Consider the following 15,019-nt stretch of genomic DNA (forward strand, 5'->3'; position numbering starts at 1 on the left):
AAAACAATTTCTTAGAATGTGGAAATATTTTTATAACTACCACAATAACTTTGTAAAGAGTGAGTAAAGCCATAAAATAAGATGAACTCTTTAGTCAATGTGCTATTTTATGTGTTTATTTATAGAAATAGATATCAATTGTGGGCCCATATTACAAATACTTATTGCCAGAATAATAAAATAACTAAGCATTTTTTAGAAAGGATGCAAATAAAAGGATTTTTATATCCTTTTCCAAAGCTCATTAAATAGGACAGAGATTTTTTTTTATTATTCTTATTTTAGACAATTGCATTTACTCACCATCCTCTTACAGAAATGTGAATCTAACCAATAATATTCAAAAAAGAAAACTAATCAGTCTTATAGAGAGAGACAACTTTGTCATTCTCCACTTCCATATCTACATTAGTTTGATTTTAATTTGGTGTGGTTCTTCCATTTATCCAGGAACTGAGGCTTGCAATTTTTTTTTTCAACTTGTGAGGGAATTCTAAATACACCTGCATGGCAAATAGAGGAGTTGCAAGTTGTGTAGAGCAAGAAAAACCTCAACTATGGTAAAACTCCATCCTATGTGCTGTAGGGTGACTATATACACATTTGTTTTATTGTTTTTAATTTGCATATCTTCTGTCTGTCCTTAAGTTAGATGTTGGATCTTAATAATTTCACTTGAAACTCGAAGCCCAGATTTTGCTGTGTGAGGAAGTTTCTGAATAAGACATCAAGTTTCCAGCCATCAGAGAATAATTTATTGATACTTGTCAAAAGGAAGTATCAGTCTAACAGAAATGAAGACAAAAGGAATGCCTGATGAATTTTCTTTGAAGTGCCTTTTATAAAAGTCCTTGGTAATACATATTGATGAACTCCAAATTGTCTTGCCTGAAGGGAAAAGAAAGTAGACTGCTTTACACTGTCTTATAAATATTCATCAAAAGAACAAGACTTATGTTTCCAGGCGTGAGGTGAATGATTACGGTTGTATGATTGCCTTGGAATCTGGATAATTAGTAAAACAGCCGTTGACAGAGAATTTTAAACTTGGTATCTTGCCGTCACTTCATTTGGAGTCAGAGTTAAAGCTTCCTATACCAAAGGGAAGCAGTTTTTAGAGGGTGATGGATTGATACTATCAAGTTCTAGCCATCAGTTGCTTCCATCGTTGGCTTATTTATTTGTTTAGCTGAAAATTAAAACAAAAATAATTGGTTTTGTTTTATTTCACTTTTGTTTTATTTATTTATTACTAGGTAATTCATTTTGGTCTAATGAAACAGTACCACTCTTACTAAGAATGATTTGCTGGATCTGTGCCTTAATTACAACCCAAACGCTGTAGAGTGATGATAGAATTACTCTATCCAAACATCCAGAAAGAGTAGTTTTGTGTGGTTGGGGTTTTTTTTTGTGATATTGTTGTCATTTTGCTTACCAAGACCCACTTTGGACTGAGCAATTAACCATGCATTTCTTTTGCTTATGGAGTCTATATGCTTCAAGATCAAATTTGATGAAGTAAATATGGAATATTTGATGTATGGAGGAGAAGTAGCTCATATCAACAACCAGAAAAAAATACTGTCACTCAAACTGGTTGTAAATTTCTCCTGACCCTTGTTTCATAAACTATCCTCTAACTAGTTAGGAGGAAAATATTCCATTCTTAAGAAACATTATCCTTTAGAGTGTTTAGTACTTAAATGCAATTAAGCAAATATAATATCTTCTTTGAAGCAAATAGTTACTCAGCTTAAGCAACTGAACCTCATTAGGTCTGTTGAATGAAAGACATATTCAGCAAGTTTTTGAAGAATATTTTCTTCATCTTCAGCAGAAATAAGCACCTGTGTTGCCATTACACTTGGAGGAACACTCTACATTCTACATCTACAAGTTGATATTTATTATGAAGACCTAAAGGTAAGGAAGTGAAGTTTAAATTGGTACGTGTCCAAGAGTAGAATGAGATAGAGCAACAACAACAACAAAAAGAATGACAGATTAAGCGACTCTCCTAGAAAATGTTTAGGTGTTTTCTTAAAACTGTGTTTTTTGTAAGGGAGCTTTGACTGCTATAAAGACCTTGGCCAGAAACATACAGAGAGTTTGAATCATCCTGCAGCTAAGAGCTGTGGTAAACATGGGGTAGGACAATGATGGTGATGAGGGCACTGGTGTTCTTGATAGTTTGGTAAGTGAAGTTAAATTTTCCAAAGCAAAGGAATCATATTGCATTCACTCTTTTCTTTCTTTCTTTTTTTTTTTTTTGAATCTTGCACTTTGTTTAATGTGCTGTATAATTCATCTCATTCCGAATCTATGAAATATAGTTTGGAAAAAGAAGACTGTCATAAGACATGTGGTGTCAGCAGTCTGGAACACTTAAGTTGGTCATACAGAACACCTAGATGAATTCAATATGGAATCGAAACAAACCAAGAACAACCTGTGAACTGAAGTGTCAGTATCTCTGAGGAAATCGATTACTTTTCTCTTATTTCTGAGAAGCCACCACTGAGAGACATACCAAGTATCTATGATATCATCTTTAGACGATTTTTCCAAGTCTCCAAGGAACAAATCTCCCTTTAAAATATAAATGAGGGATGGCAGGGACATGAGTGGGACAGAAAAAAAGGAACTGACGGTAAAATATTTAAAACTTTGCTTTATTGGCCACATTAACCTGAAACTATGTAATGTCAAACACTGACTCACAGTGTGCAACCAGTGGTGCATTAAAGTATTAGAGCTGAAATATTTCAGATGTCTAGATACAGGGAAAGGCTACTGTCTAAAAATAACAACTACAATTAATATTTGGAAAATATGGGAGAGCACAACACTTACTTAACCACAGCCCTGGTGGGATTTCTTTTAAGGCACTGTGTCCACTCAGGGTCCAACATCCCACGTGAGAGAGAATTTACAGGTGTCACTAGGAGGGCATACAATGCAAGGCAAGTGACGGGTTATTTAACTTTACAGAACTTTCCCTGGTGGTGACTGGAGCGACATGTTCTGCTCAGTGATTCACTGAAGAAAATAATAAGCTTTAATTATATTTAGTGGTGATAGGAGGTGGGAGGTCTCAGATGAGGCCTGCATTCACAAGAGGAAGAGTATACATGGGCATAAAGCATGACAAAAAAGATGTCCACACCCTCCCAGGGTCAAGTCGATTCCAACAAGTACAAATGTAAGTTCAGTAAGTTATCATTTGTTTATCAGAAAATAAAAAAGGAATGATAGAAACAACAAACTGGCATGGCAGTAGTAAAGAGGTGTTTGTATTTCATACTTGTTGAAGTGAAAATTGATGCAAAGTGTTCAGGAAGTATAAAAATTCCTAAGGGGAAGGGACTTCCCTGGTGGTCCAGTGGCTAAAGACTTCGCCTTCCAATGCAGGGGGTGCAGGTTCGATCCCTGGTTGGGGAGTTAAGATCCCACATGCCTCGCGGCCCGAAAACCAAAACGTAAAACAGACACAATATTGTAACAAATTCAATAAAGACTTTAGAAATGGTCCACATTAAAAAAAAATGTTAAAAAAAATCCCTAAGGGGAAAAAGAAAGCACACTCTTTGACAAAGAGAGTTCACTGCTAGACATTTATCAAAAGAAAATTAATATGAAATTATGTTAAAGTGCATATAGAAGAATGTCCATACGACAGTATTTAAATAGAAAAAATACTAGAAACAACTCAAATGATTAATATTGGGAAACAGGTTCAATACATTGTGCTAAGTAATACAGCTGTATAATATTGAGCCATTAGGAAAATATTTCATAGTTTTAAAAAAATTTATATTTATATAAAAATCATATGTTAAAGGGGGATATATATGTATATATGTTTAGCTTATCTATCTATCAGCTATTTATATAGATGATTTTATGGGCCGAATTGAGTCCCCCAAAATTCATATGTTGAAGTCCTAACCCTCAATTCCTCAGAATGTAACTGTAAGGTAATTAAGGTAAAACGAGGTCATCTGAATGGGTTCTTATAAGAGATTAGTACACACAAGTACTGAGCGAAGCTCTTGTGAAGACAGACAGAAAAGGGCTTTCTGCATGCCACAGAGAGAAACCTCAGAAGGAACCAAACCCATCAACACCTTGATTTTGGATTTCTACCCTCCAAAGTTGTGAGGCTTTAAGCTACCAAGTTTGTGGTACTTTGTTATGGCAGCCAGAGGAAATTACTACAGATAGGTGTTAGTCAACTTTTCAAAATAATAATCTTTAGATATTTTTTCTCTTGATAATATCTATTTTTATTTTTAGCATAATATGTATATTATTTATATAACTTAAAAGTATATAGAAAACAGAAAAGGAAAACAATGCTAGACTATCTTCGTTGTGAAACACTAGACGTGTGGGAATCACTTCTTTTAAGAACTATATTGAGATTTAAGGATAAAACACTAAATGTATCGGATTGTTCACACATGACCTTGCCCAGAATCTAACTTTTATAAGTTTTTTGCTAAGGCTGTCATTTCTTGCTTCAAATGGAATCGAGCAATATCTCAATGTAAATAGTTTTAATCATAGTAACCATACCAGAGCTGACTAGCTGAAAATAAGTGGGACGATACTTTTCTTGGAAAGATCCTATGCCCCTAGTCAGTAGAAGCCTTGTGTTCTGGAACTTTTTTGCCCCATAGCATCTAGCAGAGTTCTAGACATGAAGTAATCCTTCATAAATACTTTTTGACTGACTTATTTCAAAAATGAGAGTGACGGACTGCTTCTCAATAATTTACTTTGCTTCAGCCCTTTACTAATTGATATAGGTGACCATTGTGGTAGGAATCTTGAGGTTCTTGAGTTTAAAAACCACCCTTCAAAACAGTGTCAGGGGTATGTCATTTTTTCCCCTTAAAAATGAATAAAAACCCAGAGTATATTGAGTCAGAGAATTTGCCCTAGAAATGTCAATATCAGATGTATGATAGTTAGAGAACAGGACATGGAGGTGACAGTCAAACTGGATTCAGCATGGTCATTTATCAAAAGTTCAGTCTGCCTTGTACATAGTGCATTTTTTATTCTATAGGAGAATTCAAAGTAATCTCATCTTCTGAATCCAGCACATTCTCTAAAATCTCTTCGTGCATGTTAAAATTTAAAAGAATGTAGCTTTATCTATAAAGAAGTAATATGTAAACATGTTTCAAGTGAAAGATATCATAAATATTTAGGAAATACATCAGGGAGGCTTAGGTAAAATATTTCAGAGGAGGAAAATAATTTTCTTAACATGTGGTTGTTAATTTTAACGTAAGATTCTTTTTTTTTTTTTTTTTGTGGTACGCGGGCCTCTCACTGTTGTGGCCTCTCCCGTTGCGGAGCACAGGCTCCAGATGCGCAGGCTCAGCGGCCATGGCTCACAGGCCCAGCCGCTCCACGGCATGTGGGATCTTCCCGGACCGGGGCACGAACCCATGTCCGCTGCATCGGCAGGCGGACTCTCAACCAGTGCGCCACCAGGGAAGCCCTGCAATTGTTTTTATAATAAAATAACTTGAATAAAAGCTATAGTAACCAATAACAATGAGAATTTAATAGAAATATAAATTAGAAATGAATGGCAATAAAATATAACCCTGCAATGGTCAGTCAGTTAAGCATACATCCTAAAGGGCTTGAAAAAGTAGTAAAAATAAGTTTAAGGCAATTATTTAAAATGAAAAGATAATTATTTAGTCAACATTTATTTAGGACTTATTATTTGTAAAGTATTATATCATCCAGGAGCTAAGGTAATTAGAAAATTATTTTATTGTCTGATAAAATAGATTATTACTTTATAGCCATCAATATTTTATTGAAGCATAATTAATTGGACAGAGACATTACCCAGCTGTTCCCCAATTCAGAGGATAACTAAAAGGAAAAAATACATATCTTTTGCCAAAAATAATTACTGCATATTTCCCTCAGGGATTCTCAACCTTATTAGAAAGAATAGGAAGATATCTGCATGGACAAAATGGATTTCCTGAGTAGTTTATTCAGAATTACCCATGGGCAAGACACGATCACAGCCAACAAGCTTGAGAATGATAAGTCACCAACTTAGATCAATGCTCATGATAATAAAACATCCAACAGGGAGGGGTTGTGATGGGAAAGGAAAAGATCAGGAATCCTAGGCAGCTTTTGTATCCTGAGTTATCATGGAACAATTGGAAAAAGACATTTCAAAGATGCCCCAAGGTAGAGCTTCAGCCTGTGGGCTAAGGAAAGAGCAGCAAGTCCCCAAGCAGAGAATGAACTGAGTCACAGACAATGTCAGGCTCAACACAAAGCAACTAGGGGCTGAAATAAGACACAGTTTTAGGTATTTGTTATCTGGAAAATACGTCTTCCCACATAAGCGTCTCCATTTGATCCAGAACACAGGATACTCATTATCATTTCTGAATTATGTGTCTTAGCACTGAAAATACCCTGTTAAAAGATAACTGAGGCATATTAAGATTTTTAAGAGTTCGTTTGAACAAATATCACTTCGAATTGGGCAGCATCCGATCTAGCAGGTAGAAAGGATCTCCGAGGAGCTGTACAAAATAAGACTATTATAGGCAGAAGGGAACAGGAACACGGAAGTCATGTACTAGGTAAAAAAGCAGGTTGGTTATTGCAAGGTTACTTTCCTTTAGGGGATAGTAAGGACCTATTAGGCAGATTACCTTAGTACAGATCAGGTGGTTTCTGATTGGCTGGTTTAAGATTCCATGTCTGTGAAAGCCAAAACTGTAATTGAATCAGTTGGTATCGTGGGGGTGGGGCTTAGCATAAGCAACTCTATTGTGGGCCTGTTGTCTCACTTTTAACACTTCATTCCCTTTAATAATAATAAAAAATTTTCCTAAAAAATTTCTATATGAATTGTCACTTTAGTGTTTTGTTATTTACTTTAATCACTCAATAAGAACCCCACCATCACCACCATCATCTCCATTCTGCCCATTCCTACCATAGCATCTTGCCATGTAAATCTGAAATGCAAAACAGACAAAAAAGTCTGTTAAAATTAATCACTCTGGTAAGAAATTAGAACTATGCCAAACGATAGAAGAAGATAATGCTATTCATTGCATAGTGTTCAGGACAATTTTGATACAAATTTATCTAGGAATGGAAAACACAGAGAGAAAATGTTAATGAAAATGCCATCTCACACATCTATCTACAAATAGATTTTTATTATTATTATTATTATTTTAGAGAAAAAAATCATTGAGGCCGTCAGTCAATAAAAATCAGCTCTCAGAGTAGGCAAAGGAGATACTGGAATATAGTTGCAGAAGAATAGAGTATAAAACAAAGAAATAATATTCAACCTTGCTTGATAGATCTAATCTAGAATACTATGATTTACTTTAAGGTTAAAATTGGCTTGGAAATTATGATTCCATTTTTCTGCAACACTTTTTCTGTATGTTAAATTGGCCTGTAAAAAGTTTCTTTTTTCCCCTTTTATTAGAACTTCTCAAAAATAATTTCTTCATTGAAAAAAATTTTTTCTGCCTTACTCAATTCATTAAAACATTCCCGGGCTTCCCTGGTGGTGCAGTGGTTGAGAGTCCGCCTGCGGATGCAGGGGACACGGGTTCATGCCCCGGTCTGGGAAGATCCCACAGGCCGCTGAGCAGCTGGGCCCGTGAGCCATGGCCACTGTGCCTGCGCGTCTGGAGCCTGTGCTCCGCAACGGGAGAGGCCACAACAGTGAGAGGCCCGCGTACCGCAAAACAAAAATAAACAAAACAAAACATTCCCCTATGGCTGCCTCTACCCTTCTTTCTTTTGAATTGTTATTCTGGCTTTTCCTTCTTCTTTTTATTTTTTAATATAGTTCAAGGATTTTTTTCTCCTTAAGTTACTACCTCTTTTTGTTCCCCCTTGTGTCTAGTGTTTCACTACATAGTTTATTTTTAGATTGATGGCCCATATCTAAAAGGTTTACAATAAATTTTCTATTCCTAAATTCCAAAGAATACCTTATGTGAAACTTCTCTTGGGTATAACATCAAGTTTAAAATAATGAATCTCAATCAGAACAGTTTTGTGATCAATTTAGTTGTGGAAAAATACAGGTTCCAATATTTTGTATTGCTTTTACTGTTGCTTTTACAAGTTACTCTAACCGTTTATTTAAATGGTAATCTTCAGTGTTTCCAGCTCAAATGGTTTTGGGAGGAAGTTACAATGAAATGGTGACTGCATACATTTTAAATATATTGATATAAATAGTAAGAAAATGTTTCAGAACAGAAAAAACAAAATAAAGCTACTTTAGAAAAATATTACTGAATAATTTGTGTAGTTTATAAGGCTTCCATTTTATTTTTCTGAAATTACTAACTTTCTATTCAGTAGAATTTATACTTTTTTCACCTAGGTAAGAAGACTTTTCATGTATTCTTGGGAAATTATAATTAAAATAATATATTCCTTAGATCTCTAATGCTTTTAAATATGAAGAAATTTAGAGATTTAATAAGAAATTAATAAATAGAAATTAGATATCCTAATGTCCAAAAATATGGTTTGAAAGTGAATTAACCTCTATTTTCTTTTTATAGATATGAAAAATTATAACTCAAAATTAGGGTAAAACTCTAGAACCTATTGCTGCCACTGACAAAGTGATACGTTCCTTTGTTAGATCTTAATGTAAAGATATTTACGTAAAGATATTTTATCAAAAAAAATTTTTTTTGCAGCAAAGTTTATTACTGCTTGCATGTTTGCCTGTGTGAATTCTTCATGACTCAAATAAATTATGTCCCCCCAATTGACTAATACATCCTTAGCACATCCCATAAATGCCTGTTTAACACATGTTATTAAAATAAAAAATATGTTTTATAAAGGAATATAGCAGTAAATAATTACAACACTACACTTAAAAGAGAAAAATAATAAAATTAAACACAATGGAAAAAGTGCCTACCATTACTATAAGGAGATAAAAGCAGACCTATTAAAATTCTGAAAGAAATTTTTAGAAAAAATTATAAGCTTGAGGAGTGGATGGCATTTATTCTTTATTATAACAAAATTTATTTTAACATCATATTTTGTTTTGCTTTGTGGTAGTTTGTTTACAAAAATTCAGCCCACACCTCACCACATTTCAATGAACCTTGACTTACCTGCGAAGTTCCCTCCCACACTGAGCCTGTGATGGTCCTTGTACAGAAAATAAAAGGCAGTGGAAGGGATGCTGAATGACGTCCAAGGTTACGTTATAAGAAGCGATGCAGCGTTTGCCTTGGGCTTTGAGAACACTTGCTCTGGACGAAGCTAGTTCCCATTTAAGAAGTTCATTCATTCTGAGATGGACATGGCGTGAGGAAGCCCAAACTAGCCATTTGAATGGGTCGTGTAGAAAAGGCACTTGGAAAGGAGAGAAGAAGGGTAAAGAAGAGAGAGAGATTAACTGGCCAGTTTCCCGCTCTGGTTCCAACCATCTCAGCTGAAAAGTCAGTTAAGTGGGTTGCAAAGCCCACCTGGATGTCTAGCCCAGTTGAACCTTTGATAACTCCAACCCGAGCCACCATGTCACTGTACTACTTGAGAACCACCAAGCGAGACCACCCAGTGGAACCCAGTCAACCCACAGACCAGGAAAGGTAATAATAAATTATTGTTTTAAGCTACTTAATTTGTTTGTTTGTTACACAGCAATAGAGAACTAGAATAGCTTTCCCTTGTTAAAGGTATAGTATCACAAAAATTGCTTTTATCAACTAAGATGAAAAGAGCATAGAGAGGAAAATGCTTTCCTTATTGGTGATGCCAAAGTGAAAAGGAAGGATGTCTGGTCAAGAGGTGATGCCTTATTCCCTGGGTGATTTAATCGCAGTCTAGACAGATCTAAGGAGCCATTTTATAGATGCAGTGTTGACAAACCAGTCTCCAAAACTTTAAAAATATTTCTATTTTGGAAATTAATCTTTTTGATTTATAAACTGCACTTCTAAAACTTTTTAGTAAAGACATACAAAGTCATAACAAAGGTATAATGTTATTATATTCCATGATGCTCCCTGTGTCAGTGACAGATCGTAGGTAACCATCGGATATATTTGTTTATGTATGCAAATACATACCTTAATGTAGTCATTCTTCAACACAAACGTAATCCTGCACCCTAGAGAGATTTTAATGCAGTTCATAAAACTGGAATCAGAAGATTCAATTTGGTCCAACCTCCTTTTGGGGGCAACCAGAGCTTTATCTGAAAAAAAGTTGGAATATTACATGTATTAGAACATAAAATTAAATTCAGCTATCTCAGAGGATAAGTTCAGATTTAATAAAAATAAATGTGACTGCTCATTCATTCAAAGAAACACACTCTCATTTTCCTACAGATGATTCAGTAAAGAGAACACTAATCTAATTATAGTATTTTAAAAAATAAATTGTCTTTGTGCTTGCTATAAAATAAACAACACAGCTGCAGGGCCTACCGAGCTTCACTTATTAAAGAAAATACCTTTTGATGATTAACAAAGGCAGATTTGTTTGAAACATGAATGTGCTCGCTGGGGTCTCCTGGCTGGAGGGGATTTTCAGAAAGGAAGGATTTCAATGAGTTGAGGACAATGTAAACCTACATAATTAGAGTTAGATAACTTTTGCTCCCTTGTGATTTACAGTATTGGCAGGAGTGAAGGATAGGGGGTAGAAAGAGTAAAGAATGAAAGAAAAATATCATATTGGTTTCCTAAAACCAATCTAATTATTTTTTGATATAGAACTTTTATATAAAGATGTTTTGGGTAAAATGGCTCAGTCACTTTAACAATTTTTAAAAGATATTATTACCTATGCCAGGCAGTGGAGAGTTTGGTTTTTAATCTGGGGTGAAGTTTAGCTACAGATCCTTGAACTGGTAATTCTTACCTATGCTCATCTCTACAAGGTTATCACGACAATCATAAGGAGAAAGTTTCCTATAAACTGGGCATTTGGCACAAAAATGGCTTGGATAGCATCCAAACTGGGCTACTTTAGCATGTGAAGGGGGTACACTTAATAATTAATTAATAAATATGCTGGGGCATAAGCATAAATTTGTCACTGTCCCTGGCAAACCTGGATATAATGGTCACCCTCCATAGAGAAAATGCTGTTCGTCATTGGCAGGGTCCCCTGTGTATAAGACTGTAGGACTAGTTCTCTCATTTTACAGTTGAGGGTACGGATGAGAATCAAATCCTTTGTTCGAAGTCTCACAGTTCATTAGTGGCAGAATAGAACACAGGTCTCCTAACGCTTTTCCAAAAATGCTGCAGCCAAAGATTCCCACCACTGGTCTATCTAAAAGCCCTTAGAGATATTTCTTTGATTTGTGGATACACATTATGAAAGATCTTCCCAAAATTATAAATGTTATTACTGAGTGGTTATGTATGAAACCAACAATACCAAATAACTCGGCAAGCATAATTTATCATATTAGCAACCTATTTCCTTGAAAATCAAGGAACTGGATCCCAAGAAAATGAGTCACAGGACAGACATTTTTCTGTGAGAGCATCCATGTGAAAAAAAATGCCCAAAACTTCGGCAGGCATCACAGTAGCTGCAGGGCAAACACAAGGATACCCCAAAAGCCATTTCTCTTCTTACAGAGCTTACCAGCTACCTTAGAATAACTTTCTCTAAATGCAGAGAACAAAATTTCTACAGCAAATTTTTTATTATTGTCCTACAACTATTCCTATTGGTTTCTTATTCTCATATTTCCTTAGCAGCAGCCATAGACCATAAGAAATCTTTCCTACAAATACTTGTATGTCACTGCAACATATTTGCAAATGTGAATTAAACTAGACACTACTTCTTTAAGTCTAAAGATGGGTTTGTTATGCTCTTATATACTCCCTTAGAGATGTTCAAGTGGCAGAGTTCACATAGGGACATCTGTGGAAACACAAGAGGGAGGCATTCAATGGCTGGGCCCCACCTGGAAAAGGTCATGCAACCTGGTTTCAGAAGAATTAAAACTACCTACAAGCAGGCCTTGTTCAAGATGCCTGACAAGTGTGCCAGGAAATTTTGGAACCAGGAAAGTTCCAGACAAGGCATTTCCAGTGGTCCTGTCCCTTGGAGTCATAAACAGTACTGAATCTCCCAGAAACAAGGTGGGACAATACACATGGAAGACTGCCAACCAGGGAAGCTCACCTGAGCCTTGAGTCCAGAGTTTTTATTGAGGTCCCATCATACAGACATGGATGACTGACCATGTGGCTGATCTCAGTCTCCAGCTGCTCTGAAAGTCCAGCTGATACCCTTGTCACACAAGGTAAGTCACCATAATATACACTGTTAGATTCTGTAGGATGATGGCCCAAGGCCTCTAGGTAAACAGAGACACTGTTTTGAGGCAAGGCATCCAGGGTTTAGAGATGACCTTGCAGGAGCAGAAGCAAAGGCCTGGCTTCTCTTTGGCAAGGTTCCATTCTTTACTGCACACCTCTACAGGAGACTTTCCTGAGAATCCGCTTCAGGGCTCTGCACTGACTGAGCTCTGCCATTCCTCCTTCCACCCATCACCCACCCACCCACTCACTGCTTCTCCCTGTGTCTTTATCATTTTGTGCCCCTACCAACTGGTAGACTTGATCAGAAACTTCAGCTCTAATTTCTATGAGAAGCAATGTCCATTTTATCACCATAATCTGTGTGGGTGTAAAGATTTGTTAATGGCCCATCGTGGGCTTCTGACTAACCCAACTAACCCTCAGTTTGACTGTCCTTAGACCAGATCACAACCCTCATCCAATCATCTGTGACCAAGAGCAATGGAGCATTGGTATTTAACCAATGCGACCCTCATGAGTAATTGTTTTCAATGTCACCATTTGTATAATAAAACTTATGCCTGTCATGAAATACCTGATTTATTGGTATCACGTATGAAGGACCCAGTATGAACAGCATCTCAATTTAAGGCTGATAATAAAGAGTAGTTTGATTTCCTTCATGAGAAAACATGTGCTTTTTCTTCATAACCACACTATCGACCATTTGGCTTTGAAACTTGTATATGTGATATTTACCACCTATGTTTGCCATTGATTCAAAATTATGCCAATTCAGGACCAGTAATTATTGTGCCACTCAGCAGGTATAATATCTACCTTTTAATAATCGTTTGCAATGAGAAGAATAAAAAAGTGCATGTCCTACCATGAAATGTTCAAAGTAACATTTATTTTATAATGACGAAAAATGGATATCCTACTGTTATTAACTGAATTATGTCACTCTAAAATTCACATGTGGAAGACCTAATCCCCAGCATGGCTGTATTTGGAGGTAGGGGCTATAGGAGGTAATAAAGGTTAAATGAGGTCATAAAGACTGGGCCCTAATTCGATAGAACTTATGTCCCCATAAGAAGAGGAAAAGACACCCAAGTTTTCTTTCTTTCCACAAACCGCAGAGGAAAGGGCATGGGTGGATTCAGCAAGAAGGAGGCCACCTGCAAGCCAGGAAGAGAGCTCTCACCAGAAACCGAATCTGCCAGAACCTTGATCTGGGATTTCTAGTCTTCAGACTGTGATAAATACCTGTCTATTGTTTAAACCACCCAGTTTGTGGCATTTTTGTTATGACAGCCTGAGCAGACAAATACATCTAAAGTTATGACTAAATAAGTGAACAAGTAACTAAATGAATATCTTTATTGAATAAGAACTGAATGAATAACTGAATAAATGAAAAAATTAGTAAAATTAGGATTTGAGCATATTACACTCTCAGAAAAATCATTTTCACTCTTAGATATAAACTTAAAATTTCCCTGTGAAAGACCTAGAAATTTAAGAAGGCTGTGATCTGGCTTAGGTCTATGAAATTTTTATAATTTTCTGTCATGGACGTATTAAAACTTTTTATCTTTTGTGGAGACAATTGGGAATCTTTCATTTGCCACACGTTCTGAATGAGACTGAAGTCATCTGAAGATCAAAAATCAGTGAAGCAGCAGAAAGCATTAGTGAGTGAGAACAATTCACCATGTGACCATCTGTCCCATATTCTGAATTCAAGAGACTTGGCAAGTCTATAAAAATATCATGCATGAACTTTCCTTAATGATCATATTTTTTACTGCCAGATATATTAATTTTCAATTGCATTTCAATAGGGCATTAGTGACAACCAGTGAGACAAATTCAGGATCTTAATGGAGATATATATCACAGGCTTCTTTTTCATATTTAAAGGTAACATTAAATTTATGCCACATTGTTCAGGAATTCATTTATTTATGTTCCATACTTTATGGGTGCTGTGATGCCTCATAAAATTTCATATTAGCTAGAATCTCCTGCTAGGAAAATAATATGGTGGTTAATTTGCATTTCTTTACTGAAGATATTTAGCTTTGTATTTTTGTGTCACTATATATATTTTCATGCATTTTATAAAACTTCCTCACTGACAGGAGTGAATTGAAGTAGGGAAGTCAGATCATGCTCTGATATTTTCAATATGATTTGCATATGATTACAGAAAATAGAAGTGGCTGAGAATTATTTTAGGGGTGTCTGGACAAATGCTCTTATATAAGAAGCACCTACAGACAAAAGGCACCATCATTACGTGAAGGAACATCTGGGTCCTCCATCTCCTTCTGGCCTCCTTGACCGGAACTGGGGTTATAGGAGCGATGAGGTCACTGTTCAGTGGTCAGCAGAGATGATTAAAATTATTTGCTCCTCTTCTTGTTTTGAGATTATAAAAGTTATGAGGGAAGAGCCTTGATCTCTTTTCTTCACCACTTTATTCCCAAAGCCTGTGTTTTCTCCACACATACAGTCATTATTCAAGAAATAATTGCTGAATCATTGGAAGAAAATGAAGCCAAATGTCATTCCTACTGCTCTGAGAAGGAAAAAGAAAGAAAATAAATGAAATTGTTGAGAATTCCTCCTCTCTAAGCCAACTGTCTTCTCAGCTGGGA

The 15,019-nt window shown here is 35.9% G+C and overlaps 1 long non-coding RNA gene across 1 annotated transcript; it reads left to right on the top strand.

Moving 5' to 3' along the window:
* Positions 1 to 1,849: 1,849 nt before the first annotated feature.
* On the top strand, positions 1,850 to 12,817 carry LOC307195329. Its single transcript, XR_013830804.1, has 3 exons — positions 1,850 to 1,926; positions 9,130 to 9,665; positions 11,934 to 12,817. It is a non-coding gene; the product is annotated as an uncharacterized lncRNA (long non-coding RNA).
* The last annotated feature ends 2,202 nt before the right edge of the window (positions 12,818 to 15,019 follow it).

Source organism: Stenella coeruleoalba (genome assembly GCF_951394435.1).
Source record: "Stenella coeruleoalba genome assembly, chromosome: 12".
NCBI classification, from domain to species: domain Eukaryota; kingdom Metazoa; phylum Chordata; class Mammalia; order Artiodactyla; family Delphinidae; genus Stenella; species Stenella coeruleoalba.